The 13,531-nt window shown below is 31.1% G+C and overlaps 1 long non-coding RNA gene across 1 annotated transcript; it reads left to right on the top strand.

Moving 5' to 3' along the window:
- Positions 1–3,931: 3,931 nt before the first annotated feature.
- LOC109183526 lies at positions 3,932–4,405 on the top strand. Its single transcript, XR_002054566.1, has 3 exons — positions 3,932–4,024; positions 4,125–4,285; positions 4,374–4,405. It is a non-coding gene; the product is annotated as an uncharacterized LOC109183526 (long non-coding RNA).
- Positions 4,406–13,531: the final 9,126 nt, after the last annotated feature.

The following is a 13,531-nucleotide window of genomic DNA, read 5'->3' as shown; positions in this document are numbered from 1 at the left end:
CTACATGATTTGCATAATTATTTTTCAAGAGTAACAAACGACGGTATTTCCATAATCATAGTTTTAAAGCCAACCAAACTTCTATGTTTCTTTCTGATATGCTAAGAATGTTGTATAGTTTTTATGCTTATATAGTTATATCACTTCCTATGGTATCTCCCTCCCCTCTGATGCACATGCTTTCGTGAATATCTTGTATTGCTACTACATTTTCATAACATATATCTAAAAACATAATAAGTGTGAATGAAAGTTATACCCCTGATTTATGTCCGTTTTTTCCGTTAAGTTTTGTTGTACATTATGCTATAAAGGTTGTACATTAAAATATTTTGGACAAACATACCCTACCGTTATAACTTCCGTTATCTTTTACACTATTGTTACCATGCACATGCATCCACCATATAATTTCTTATCTTCTTCATTAATAATAATATATACACATTAAATATTTGGGTTATATGTTAATTATTACATAAATATAAATATCAAATTTATAAAAATGATTTTCATTATTATTATTATTATTTAGAATAATTTAAATATCTAAAATCTAAATAAATTTAAAATTTTAATATAATGTATTAATATTGGGCACCTATTTTTTGCGCATCGCGCATAAAAATACTAGTATATATATATATATATATATATATATATATATATATATATATATATATATATATATATATATATATATATATATATATATATATATATATATATATATATATATATATATAATATTTTTTTCAGAAATGGAATCTCACATTTTAATCCCTCAAATCACAACTGAGATAAAACAATGGAGTTGTAAAGTTTGTGTTATTGAAAAGTTGAACACAAGAGAGTCAAAGACCAAACCTATAAACTTGTACAAACCTATAACATTTCAAGATGAAGCGGTTACTCCTTTTATCATTCTGAATTTTAAATATAACTCTATTATGCATATGTTATGATTATAAATATTTGTTATATTTTGTAATAATTATTGACTTCTATTTTGAAATATAATTATAGGGCAACAAAGTTCAATGATATTGAACTACTTGATGAAAGGCTCAAGCTAAACTTCACATATATTATCTCTAATGCATTAGTCTCTTGTGCCCAATGAATTTTTCAATGTCCCAAATGAGAGATATAGGTTTGTTTGGTCAATTAATAGGAAAACTCTTATACAAGATGTCGATGATGATCAACAATTGGATTTGCAACCCTGTTCTGACATTGATACAAAATCATTTGGACAATTGCATGCCTACAAATCTAAAAGATAAGCAATCAGAGAGTTTTGATTCTTTCCATGTATTTATATTTGGAACATATTGTGTCAATCTAATTATAATATTATTTGTAGATATCATTGGAGTTGTGATTTCTAAACTACCAAGAGAATTTATTGTCACCAACAGGACATAACAACAAAAAGTTAATGATTTTGTGATTGTTGATGAAGAGTATGTTTATTGAATTTGTTTAAATTTGATTTGAAAGTTTTTAATTGTCTATTATAGCTTGGAAGGAAGCATGATTAATTTTATACTTCATTTTATGTTTTCTTGCATTATGTACCAACAACGAATAAAATATTATTGTCAACTAAGCTTGTCATGATCTATTTATAAATTCTTTATTAATTTCTTTATAAATTCCTTATTAATTTCCTAGGCTTAAACCTATCATTTTCACAATGTGGGGAAATTTTACGGTTTATCAAGGGGTTGAAATTGACAAAGAACTCCAATCAGGAGATTATCCAGTTGTACTTAGAAAAAGGATTACTGTCACCCCATATCAAGGTTTGTATGCAATCTTAATATTCATTTCGATAAATTAATTATGAAAGAGTGAGTATGAATACCATGATCAAGTATTAAATGTGGTTGTTAGAAATGGTGAATTTTTGCAGCATGAATAATTTTCTTATAAATTAATTGCAATTCATATTTTTATGCTGCAAAAATATATGCGCAATATTGGTTTAAAGGTTTTGTAATTTCAATATTAATTTTAGCTTGTTTATAGTTATCTACTATACTAATAAGAGCCCAAGAGAGTTAGGCCTATAATGGGTAGAAAAAATGGTGGTCAATTTTTTTTAATCAAATGAATGGCTCAGATTGATTATATTTTAATTTTTCTTTAAGATTTCCTAATTTATCCTTAATGAATATGATTATCCGTTAACTTTTCCGTTAAATATTATCTTCTCCGTTAATTTCTGTTAGTTCACCGTTAACTTACTCATTGATTTCAATAAGAAAGGTCTTAGGTTCAAATCCCATCACAATCAAAGTTGGTATAAGTAGTACTCTATTTTACTCTTATTAAATTAAAAATAATAATTTAGTAGCTACAACAAAAAATAATACATATGCATTTCTTTAATTTAGAATTATGTGTCTACAATGTCTTTATTCAAAAAAAGTTATTCATTATCAATAAAATTAAATAAGAGAAATAATTTCATTAGTTATATTGTATTTATTTTTTTCCAATATAAAAATTCTTTACATTCAAATTCATCAATTGATTATATTCGCTACATTGTCCCTACAATGTCGTTATTAAAAAAAATTATTCATTATCAATAAATTAATTAAGAAAAATAATTTTATTAGTTATATTGTCTTTATATTTCTCCAATGTAAAAATTCTTTTCATTCAAATTCATCAATTGATTATATTCACTACATTGTCTATTATCTTTTTTATGCACTATTTTTAATTAAATATCAAAGTTATAATACAAAATAATGCTATATATTTATTTACCAAGTATTTTATTAATACCATGAGAAAATAAAAAAAAAATATAATTAATAAAGCCAATCATATTAACTACTTGAGGGATTTGTTGACAAAGAGAGTATTCAAATCACACAACAAATTGAAGTGAGAACTACCTCGCAATATCCTTGTTTGACAATCAGCAGTTAGCGGATTATATTAGCGAATTTGACCAGCGAATTATATCAACGGTTGGTAAAAAGATATTTGAAAAAAGCTGTTTAGATTAACATGTAAAATGACTCGTATTTGCAATTGGTTTCAATCATACCTATACAATTATTTTATTGACAATTATAATAAATATTGACTACATTATCTTGCATTTGTAAACTTAAAATTGCCTATTTAATTATGTAAATTTAACATTCAATAATCTATGCATGAACAATTCCAATATAATATTGCATTGATATATACTTTAAAATACTTATTTAAAAAAAACATTGGGCATTATCCCAATCGCGCAATGCGCGCAAAAAACTAGTTATTATAATAAGAGTCCAACTTGTATTCCATATTTCTATGTTTGTGCCGCACCCTTGCCTAGACTTATTTATACTGTAATATGTTGGAGAGAACTATGAACATTGAAATAAGATGTACTGAGTACTGAGTACTATGTAGTTAAGTATTGTATCCATGTGAGGACTTTAAAGTCAGTTATGGATACCGCATTCTAGATGTTCTATTGTGTTATACGGAGTTAAATTTTTTATGTAGTAGTCAAGCCTTTTATGCTCATTTCTTTAACTAAAAATAAATCGCCTTATTAAACCATGCAAGCCATAAATTTCATCATTCTAACTCAAATGCAAAATAAATCGCCTTATTAAACCATGCAAGCCATAAATTTCATCATTCTAACTCAAATGCTGCCGATAGGATGAAAGGAGGTACTTGTCATTTTCCTTATCAAGTGTGTTTAATATGTTCAATAGGAATTTCCTTATCTACAAGATCTGATTCTGGTGTAGAAGTGGATCCGTTGGCAAACGTGCCAAGACTCTTAAAGAATGGTAACCTAATTTCATCTTTTGTCATTCAAACGTTCTTTGTTCCACATGCTAAATGGTTCTATGTTGTTGATAGGGCGAAGGCTAATTCTTTGGTTATTCAAAGATTAATTGTTGAAAAAGCACATAACAATGCTATTAGTGAATTGACAAGCCCTCTAGATCAACAAATATCACCAATTTCAAATTTAAAAAAGTCGTTTGAGCATGTTTCTCACTAATGTTAGACCCTTTTATTGTTTACATTTTCTTTTTAACTTCTTTTTCTCACTTTTATTTTGTTTTTTTATGCATATGTTCAAAATTAAGTCAAAAGGAGTCTGGGTTAAATCAAAGATCACACTCATAGACAACGAAAATCCTACCTACTGCATTGGTTGCAACTATTATGATAAGAAAATTAATTGTAATGAGGGTATTAAATTTCGATGCATGTTTTGTGGTCATGCAAATGCAATTTCTATCAAGAGGTAAATCATAACTCTTCAACGTACATGTACACATCCTTATAGTATTATATATATATCATAGTAATCATTAGGATTTTTTTTTTTACAGATATAGATTAATTGTTAAGCTATTTGATGTGACATATAGAATTGAAGCAACAATGTTTAATCGTCATGTGTATAAGTTATTTTCTTTAACAGAAAGAGAGAATGGAAATGATGACTTTGATTTTCAAAAGCTCCAAAAAAAACTTGATACACCCACTTTTGCAGTTGAGCTTAGGTGTTAACAACAAGACTCGGGAGGAATGACAACGACTTACGCAGTTGCATCTATTTGTGAACATATATCAACTTCATCAATTACCGGTACTAAAAAAAACTTGCCTTTGGAGAATCTAGCACTCTGGTGGACGATTCAACAAATTTACTCCCCTCAAATGTTGACAATCACAATGTGAGAGAAAAACGTCCCAGACTTGAGTGATATTGTGATTTTTAATTATGAAGTCTTTATGATACTTTTCTGCTATTACAATAATCCATGACTCATGTGTCTATATAGACATGAATAAAAGTTATTGATTTTGAGTTGTATGTTATATCAAGTAATAATTTTTATAATAGTTAGTTATGTTGTTGGTTGTAATCAATAATAATTTCACTACAAAATGACTGAAGAAATTACCAATTCAAAATGATTTACTAATTGAGTTAAAATATTAGGCACAAGTTTTCGCGCAAAACGCGTAGAAAAAACTAGTGTGTATATATATATATATATATATATATATATATATATATATATATATATATATATAGCAAATAATTAGAGTTAATTACCTTTTTTGTCCTAGACTTATAGTAGCATGGACAATTTTAGTCATCCATAAAAAATATTGCCGCATTTTTTGACAGACTTATTGCGACGAGGACAATTTTGGTCCTCCGTCTAAATTTTCGTTTGTGGATCGTCTAAATGAGGGGCATTTCTGTCATTCAATATGGTGACAGATGAAAAGAGCTCGTAGACGTGCTGGCGATCCCAAAAGAGACTATTGGGTTCATAGAGGCGCCGATGAAAGTGCTGCCGGCGAGAATGTTGGCTCTCACGATGAAACCAATGGCGATTGGTGCAATTGTGCCCAGATCTCCCTTCTTTGGGTCCACGACAGTGGCGTAGACAGTGTACACTAGGTCGAAGGTCATCACAGTTGCTGATGGGCGCTGCTGCTCGTGGACGAGGGAGAGAAAGAAAGAGCGAAGACTAGAGGCGCTGTAACTCTTTCTAATATGTTTATGGAGAAACATTCGCAATCTGCCCATGTTGTGATCTGCTTAGGAAAGAGATTTATCCCAGAGGCTGTGCTCCGTTAATTTCCCAGTCGCAATCCACTTTCCCCTAAGCACCCGTCACACGACAAGAAAGCGCCTTTGAATAAATTCCAGAGGTCATTCCTACTGACATGTGTTTACTCTTTTTGTTTTCGCAATATCTAGCCCTATTGGGGTAGGAATCGGAATCGCCATTAATGCCACCACCGAGGATCTCACTTTCACCATCAGAAACTCCATCATCATCTTCACTACGACGTCACCATCGTTGCTGCTCGTCGGAAAAACATCATCATCAACCTCGTTGGTCAAGCTTATCCAACGATCTTCTAAAATATGTTGTCTTCACTCCCGGGCCACGGGTTGACTCAGCCACTATTGGTCTCCTTGTTGTTGCCATTGTTCATTGCACGCCAACCACCTGCTGCTCATCACCGTTGCTACTGGATCTCCTTGATGCTGTCGTTGTTCACAGCCGCAACCGCCACAGTTGCCACCGACTACTAACGCCGGAGACCTCCACTCCCGCTACTACCACCGCCTCCACATCCGCAACCGCCACAACTGTTAACAACCCGAAAATTTTTCCTTCAAATTAAACCTATTTTACAAAATCTAGTCAAAATCTTTTTCAATATTTTGTTCCTAAGATGACTAGTGACTAGTATAAATAAAATATTTATTTAAAAACCCTTATGTTGAATGACTTAATACAAAAGTTTATTTATATATTTAAGTTTTCAAAACTCAATTTGGAAGAAATATTCTTTTATTTTTTTTTTTTTTTTGGTGGATAGAAATATTCTTTTATAAAAAGTCAACCCAAAAGGCAATCTGAGAGGAACCTGTGAACCTGATAGTTATGTTTTCTCCTAAAACTTGATTTCAAAATGAACCAAGCACACTTCTATATTTATTATATTGTATTATAGCCCGAATTTAACCCAACTTTTGACCTAAAATTATAACCCAAAGTTCAAAACCCAAACTCCCTAAAATGCCCCTCATTTGTCATTACTTTCTCTGATGCAAGACCTGGGGCTTTGTGCCCTAGGTATAAATACTCACTAATCCCTCCTCACTTTACATTCCCATTCTCCTGAGAAGCTAAGAAAACAAGAAGCAATATTGTATGTATTTCTTTGGTTGCTTGGTTATGGGGGTCTAGGAGGTGGAGAAGGCTGTCATCCTTGAAGCTTAGGGAGGGATTCTTGCTTTTGGAGCATCAAGCTTGAGGTATAACCCATGTATACCCAAAAATATATTATTTTACCCTATGTGTCTATTAAATGTGTATTTGAGGTTGTTGATGATGTGTGAGCCTTAGAAATGGTTATAATCTTGAGTTTGATGTGTGAAATGTGTTGGGGAATATTGTGTTGTTGATATTTTGCTGTGGTGGTGTGATTTGGGAGCTGTGACAGGTCTGGAAGCAGGTTGAAATGCTTGGAGGTGAAATAGAGGAGAAAGGCGAGGCTACTATCTCGCTTAACCCCAAAGGCGTGCGGGACTAGCCGCGGGCCTGGGAAAGCCCGTCGGCCAGCCCCGCGTGCCCAGTAGCAGGGCGCGGTGGCAGGCCCTCACGGCCTCCCACCCATACTTGGGCTGCTGCAGTTGGCGCGCCCTACTGTCCAGCCCGCACGGCTAAAAGGGCCTTACAGCAGAACCTCGTGTTTTGCTACGAGTCCAACTACTTGTTGTTTTGCGGGTCTATGTGGCTCGTGGGAGTCGGGGACTTGTTCTAAATGTCATTATGTGTTACATGCTACGTGTACAAAATTATTTTCCATCAAAAGCATGATTTATCCACTTACTTAATGTTTGAACCAACCTTGAAATTATTATAAGTGTTGAGTATGATCCTTGGTTTGCATTATGACTTGGTATGCTTTAAGTGAGTTCGTAAGTGTAGCCCGAGCATGTATGACTTGTCGAAGTACGTGGATAATAGTATGAAGTGATTCACATCTACATAAGTTTGTATTGTTTTAAATAAACTTTATGTTCCAAATACATATCCTTTTTCCCTTATTTTCTCAAAGCTATACTTACTATCTATTCTTAGTATATATGTCCTTAATTTTCGAGCATATTCTAGTTTTATGTGTCTTTGGGACTTTAGAACCTATTTTTGAACAAGCTATTTGGGACCTATCTTGGGTCATATTAAAGTATGGATCCCACCATTTTGATTGATATTTAAATAATAATTGTAGCACTTTTATTTGATTATAACATGTTTATTAAGTTTTAATTATTACTAACCACCATATTTTGGTATTCATCGTTGGTAATAATATTAAGTTTTGGGTCTACTTCAGTATTAGACCATTTTTTATTCATGTTATAATTCACTTGGGTCATTGAAGGTTATGTGCCTAATTTGAGTGATTAAGTGCTATAATTATTGTTTTGGCATGTTTAGAGACATTAAGGATTTAATTGTTATTTTGACCATTAAGAACTATAACTATTGTTTAAGTTGATTAAATTTTTAATCTATCAGTAGTTTTTCAGGGCCTTAATAAAAATATTAAGTCTTTAATTTTATGGCAACAACAATATAGTTGGTATATTGTTTGTATAATGGTAAATTGATTATTACCTTAACTTCAGTCTCCATTAGTATCATAATAGTCATGGTAAATTATTATGTGGTAAATTGAGATTAGTATTTGGCATCCCTTAATTACAGTTTTGCCTTTATTGTAGTTATTATTAATTAGCATTATTAATTATTGTTATTAAGTTTAGGGGCTAATCTCATTTTATTACTTTTTCATAATAATTATCATTTCATAGTAATCTGCTATATTTGGTACATTGGCATGATTACCACTTCATTTTACATGACTATTAATGTTGGTAATTAAGTCCTACCAATAAATTTTTTAAATGTACCATTGGACACTGCATCGAGGCTACTGACACAGACAGTGAGGATGGGAGAATTCTGGAGTTTTTTCTTCTCTTGTGGATCATCATCGTTGTTAGCGCAATGGGGAGATGCGGTTTGCATCATTAAGGTTAGCCATTAATTATCTTTTATGCTTATTGTTGATAATTTGTGCTACAGTTACAGTTAACCGCTAATTTGGACTAGTCACATATTTTATCTTTAGAAAATGGAAACATTAAAAGTGCATTACCATACTTTAGTTTGTCATTACTAATGTTAATAGTGATTTTAATGTTACTTATTGCTATTAATAATTAATTAATGATAACAGTAATATTGTTATGGTATTCAGATATGCATCTTAAACTGTTTCCAAATAAATTTATGTGACAATACTTCAGTTCAGAAAATAATTTTCTGGACATTAATATTTTTCGGACTTCAAATTTTATTAAGTTTTCAAAATTTTATCCGAAAACGTTTATAAATGTTAGCGGTTTTAACCACTGTTTTTCCATATTTAGTCTCCTACTTAATGTGATAATATTATTATGGCTATTTATTGCTATTTTGGTTATTTGCAATTTTGTCATTAATAATAATAATAATAATAATATTATTATTAACTGAGTTATGGAGAGTGATTTTGAATCAATTTAGTAATTTTGGAAAAACATGTTTGCTAGGCAATTGACTTTTGCCATTAATTCCATAATGCATTTAGTTCTTGGAATTATGATTTTAGTTCTGATTGCCCATGTTTGGTTAAGTATGAATATTTGGTATAAATTCATATTCTTTAGTTGGTTCATACTTTCTAGATTGTTTTATGCATTCAATCACATTAAGTGCATAATATTAAGTTTAATTATGCAATTAGGGTTTGTGAGATTTTGATTTACAAATGCTAGCATATCCTTTTGGTTTGATATTGTTTGAATTTGTAAATTCAGTTATTTCTCATAAATTTGATCATTATGCATTAAAACTTTTTGCCATGAGCTTACAGTTTAAAAAAATTTTAAAATATATATTCAATACATTATTATTCAAAATGTTGGGTCTCTTTTGGTTTGGACTCATGAATAGTAAATTTATACTTTAAAATCTCATATTGTAAATTGCTTTAAGTTATGCAATTTATTTAGAATATATGAGTTTAATGTTTAACTTATGCATATTTGTCCTAAGCATAATATTATGTTTTAAATTATGCAATTTTATTATGCCTTTAGCAATGCATACTTTGAGATGGAATTATATTAGTTCCTATTTAAGTTGGACTTATGCATAAACTTTAGTCGCGGTAGTGCCTGAATTTAAGCACGTTTAGTCCGCTATTTTTAGTTCACCATTTAAGCTTTAATCATATGTGAACCCTACAGTTTTCTGGTGTATACCCTACAGTTTTAGGTTCATACCCCCAAACAGTTATACATTAAGTATATATGAATCGGGGAGACATATTAGTTTTAATGGCCATGAGTTAAGAACATCTTGAGCCACTAGTCTCCTTAAATTGATACTCTATTTAAGGAATTGGTTTTCAGTGAGACTTAGTCTCTAACCACCTTTCCTTGGAGTATATTTAGATTTTCCCATCACAATCTGGTATAATCTGTTTGTCAAAATTTTAAGTATTCCTTGCCAACGTGATTTGATTTCGGTTCATTAAAGAATAGCCAAAGCATCTTTAATTTACTGAAGTCTCTTAAGTTTTCAATCTTGGTTAATTAAGGAATAGCTACAGCATATTCAGCTACCTAAGATTATTAAGTTTTAATCACATAAAGTTTAGGCAAGGATTTGATAATCATTTATATTAAGCGGTTTATTTTGATCACATAAAGTTTTGGACATATCATTTGTGATTAATTGTATGTAATATGATGAAATTTAGCCCACAGGAAATTTCGTTATATTTGTATGATTAATCAGGATGAAATACTAGACTACGGTCATAATTTAGCCCACAGGCAATTATGTATCGGAATGTAGTTTAGTAGTTTTATCAGTGATGATAGAATTAAATCAATTTATTTACTTTATGGTTATTTGTAAATAATTTTTAATTCTATCATGAAGTTTAGTTTTATGATGTAAACTTTAGATCATATTTCTTAATTTGCCCACAGGGATTAAGAAAAGGAACATGATCTCTTAAGTTTTTTATCATAATTATAGCAATGAATCTTATTGACTAAAACTTTAGCCTACAGGCAAGTTTTATGTCATTTGATTCTTCAACTCATTTGATAATGGTTTCATCATAAATAAATTTTTCAGTTGAATCTAATTGAGTAAAACTTTAGCCCACAGGCAAGTTTTATGTCACTAGATTCTTCTGGCTCTTTAGTAATTGTGAAAAATATTATCATAAGGGTTTCTTAATTGGATTTAATAGAATTAAAACTTTAGCCCACGGGCAAGTCTTATGTCAATAAATCCTTCAACCCATTAGATAATAATTTTATCACAATTTCTTAGAATTTATAAATTTAGCTCAATTATAATTCTAAGGTTCATGGTTTGCATTGGCAAAACATGTTTTCAGTCACTTCCCAAAATTTAGTCACTTCTATTAATTAATCCACGACTCTTGCTCGGTTCTTCGGACTAACTGTAGTAAGTTACGTGATTTGACATACCTCTTGGATTCCAATAATGTTAAAATGTATTTTTTGAGCCAAATTCTAACTTGGTTTTGAAAGATGTATTTTGTTTTTTTTTTTAGTATGTCCCACTATGGTGGGGAAATATATCTTCATTATTTAATTGAACTTTAATTGGAACAAAAAATTGATTATTTAGTATGTCCAACTAATGGTGGGGAATTATGTCTTCATTTGTTAGTTGGTCAATAAATCAATTATGAGTATGTATATTATTAAGTATATTATTAAGTTCATTTTATTAATTTCGCTGAAGAATGTTTTAATCAGTGGGAGTGATCATTTAGAAAAAAATCATTAAGATACTCCACTAAAGCTTATGGATTTAATTGGCTACATACGTTTCAAATTGGATTGTATGTTACACAATAAGTCCATAAGATTCCACAAGTATTAATCTTGTATTTGTTCATATAAATTCATAAGTTCAAATTATTGAACATTCGGTTGTGCAACATATTTATGAAAATGTTGCAACAATATTATGAAATTTATTAGAACAAAAGCATTTAACTTGTGGGGCACTGTCATTTAATAAATTCTTCAGTGATTAATAGAGTCTTTAGTTTCTTCAAAATGATACGCTTCCGCTATCATACGAGGTTAGGTTTCTCGTATACTATTGTTCAGTATTAGTTAGACTATTGTATATCTAACATTCTTAGTATATATGTCCTTTTAAATGAAACCCATTTTGGAAATAAAATGTCACTGGTGTACTATATTCGTATTGTGCTATTATGTGAGGAAAATGTATATATTTTGGAGGTGGTGCTTGGACTTCGGTTCCTTGAAAAGAATGATGAATTGTTGTGGTGAAATGAGTTATGGTAGAAAAATCCTGGATGTATGTAAAGTAGCCTGGTAGAAAAATTCTAGGTTTACTTTGGGGCTTGAGCTATTACTCGCTGGGCTGGGAATCCCAGTTAGGGGTGTGCACACTTAAGATAGCGGTCCAGCTTCTAGTTACTTATGAGATTTGTAGGCAAGACGTTGATTAGGCCAGTAACGAGTTACTGAGCCTAGATAGGTTCATTCACACATGGTGAAGTTCCTACATCCCCACCATTATGATGTTACAGTTGAGATTGATGAGACAAATATAATTCATGGAAAGTGAAATGTCCCCTCCAATACTATTATCCCTATAATTATAAAAATACTATTTTTCATGAGAGAGAGTATATATTATTAATTTCATGCTTAGTACTAGTTTCACCATGTTATTCCGTTGTTTCATGACTATGATTGAGTTGTTTATGTCACTTAACTTCCACGGTTATGCATATTATAGTCTTACAAAGTTAGCATGTTTTCCTTCCCCTTTTCCTTACCTGTGTTACTCTCTAGATTGCATGTCACCTCACTCTTTCCCTCGTTTATTAACTTGAGCTTTATCCGTGTTTGATAGTGAGTAGTAAGCATGTAAGCTTGAGCATGATTTGCATAAGTGTTCGCATATGAATTACATTTACATGTGAGTTTAATATCAATAAATATATATATATATATATATATATATATATGTATGTATGTATGTATGTATGTATGTATGTATGTATGTATGTGAACCTACTTGTCTTCTATCTATGATCTTGATTGACTTAACGTGTTGTGATGATAAAACTATCTATTTTTCAAATCTATATCTATATGTATTTTTACAGGGTAGAGCAGTTTATACTTAGCATTCGTGCTAACGAGTTATTTTTGTGTATTTTTACTTAACCCCTTTCAGGACTGGTTGATGATTGCTGAGCGCGCATAGTTGGAGCTAGAAGTAGAGTAGTATTTTTGTTCTAGTTCCTAGTATTCCCTTATCATTCTTCCATCTCGTCCCTTGATGTGTAGACATTTGTAGCTTAAACTACTTTCTTGAGCTCTTGATAGTGCTTTGACACTTAGGCCTGTGAGCCTTGTTTACTAGTTGATGAGCTTAGACTCCAGATATTTGGGTTTGTGAACCCCTTCTTTGTGAATTATGAATGTTATCCTATTGTGGGATGTCCGGGTAGTCGCTCTATTAAGAGTGGCTACGGAGTACCATCCCCTTTTCCTTTCTTGTTGGGTGTTTAGCATTTGCTTTAACTTCACTCTTATTTCCATATCTACCTTTTAAGTATGATAATTACTAGGCTCGAATGTATGAAAATTGGGAGTGTTACAACTGCCATCTTTGAACGCCTTGGAACTCTGTTCTTCTTGTCGACAACCACTGGAATGGAGGAATAAAAGGACTAGAAGAAGACATATAAAAGATAGAAATGCCCTTCATTTTTACGGTCAACAGACGACACAAGTGATGGAGGACTAAAAGTGTCCAACGACCAATAAGCGTGGCTACAAATTGACAACTTTTTT

The sequence above is a fragment of the Ipomoea nil genome, unplaced genomic scaffold (assembly GCF_001879475.1).
Source record: "Ipomoea nil cultivar Tokyo-kokei standard unplaced genomic scaffold, Asagao_1.1 scaffold1129, whole genome shotgun sequence".
In the NCBI taxonomy this organism is placed as follows: Eukaryota; Viridiplantae; Streptophyta; class Magnoliopsida; order Solanales; family Convolvulaceae; genus Ipomoea; species Ipomoea nil.
Note: the sequence above shows the minus strand (reverse complement) of the source record. Positions and strands in the feature narration are given on the sequence as shown.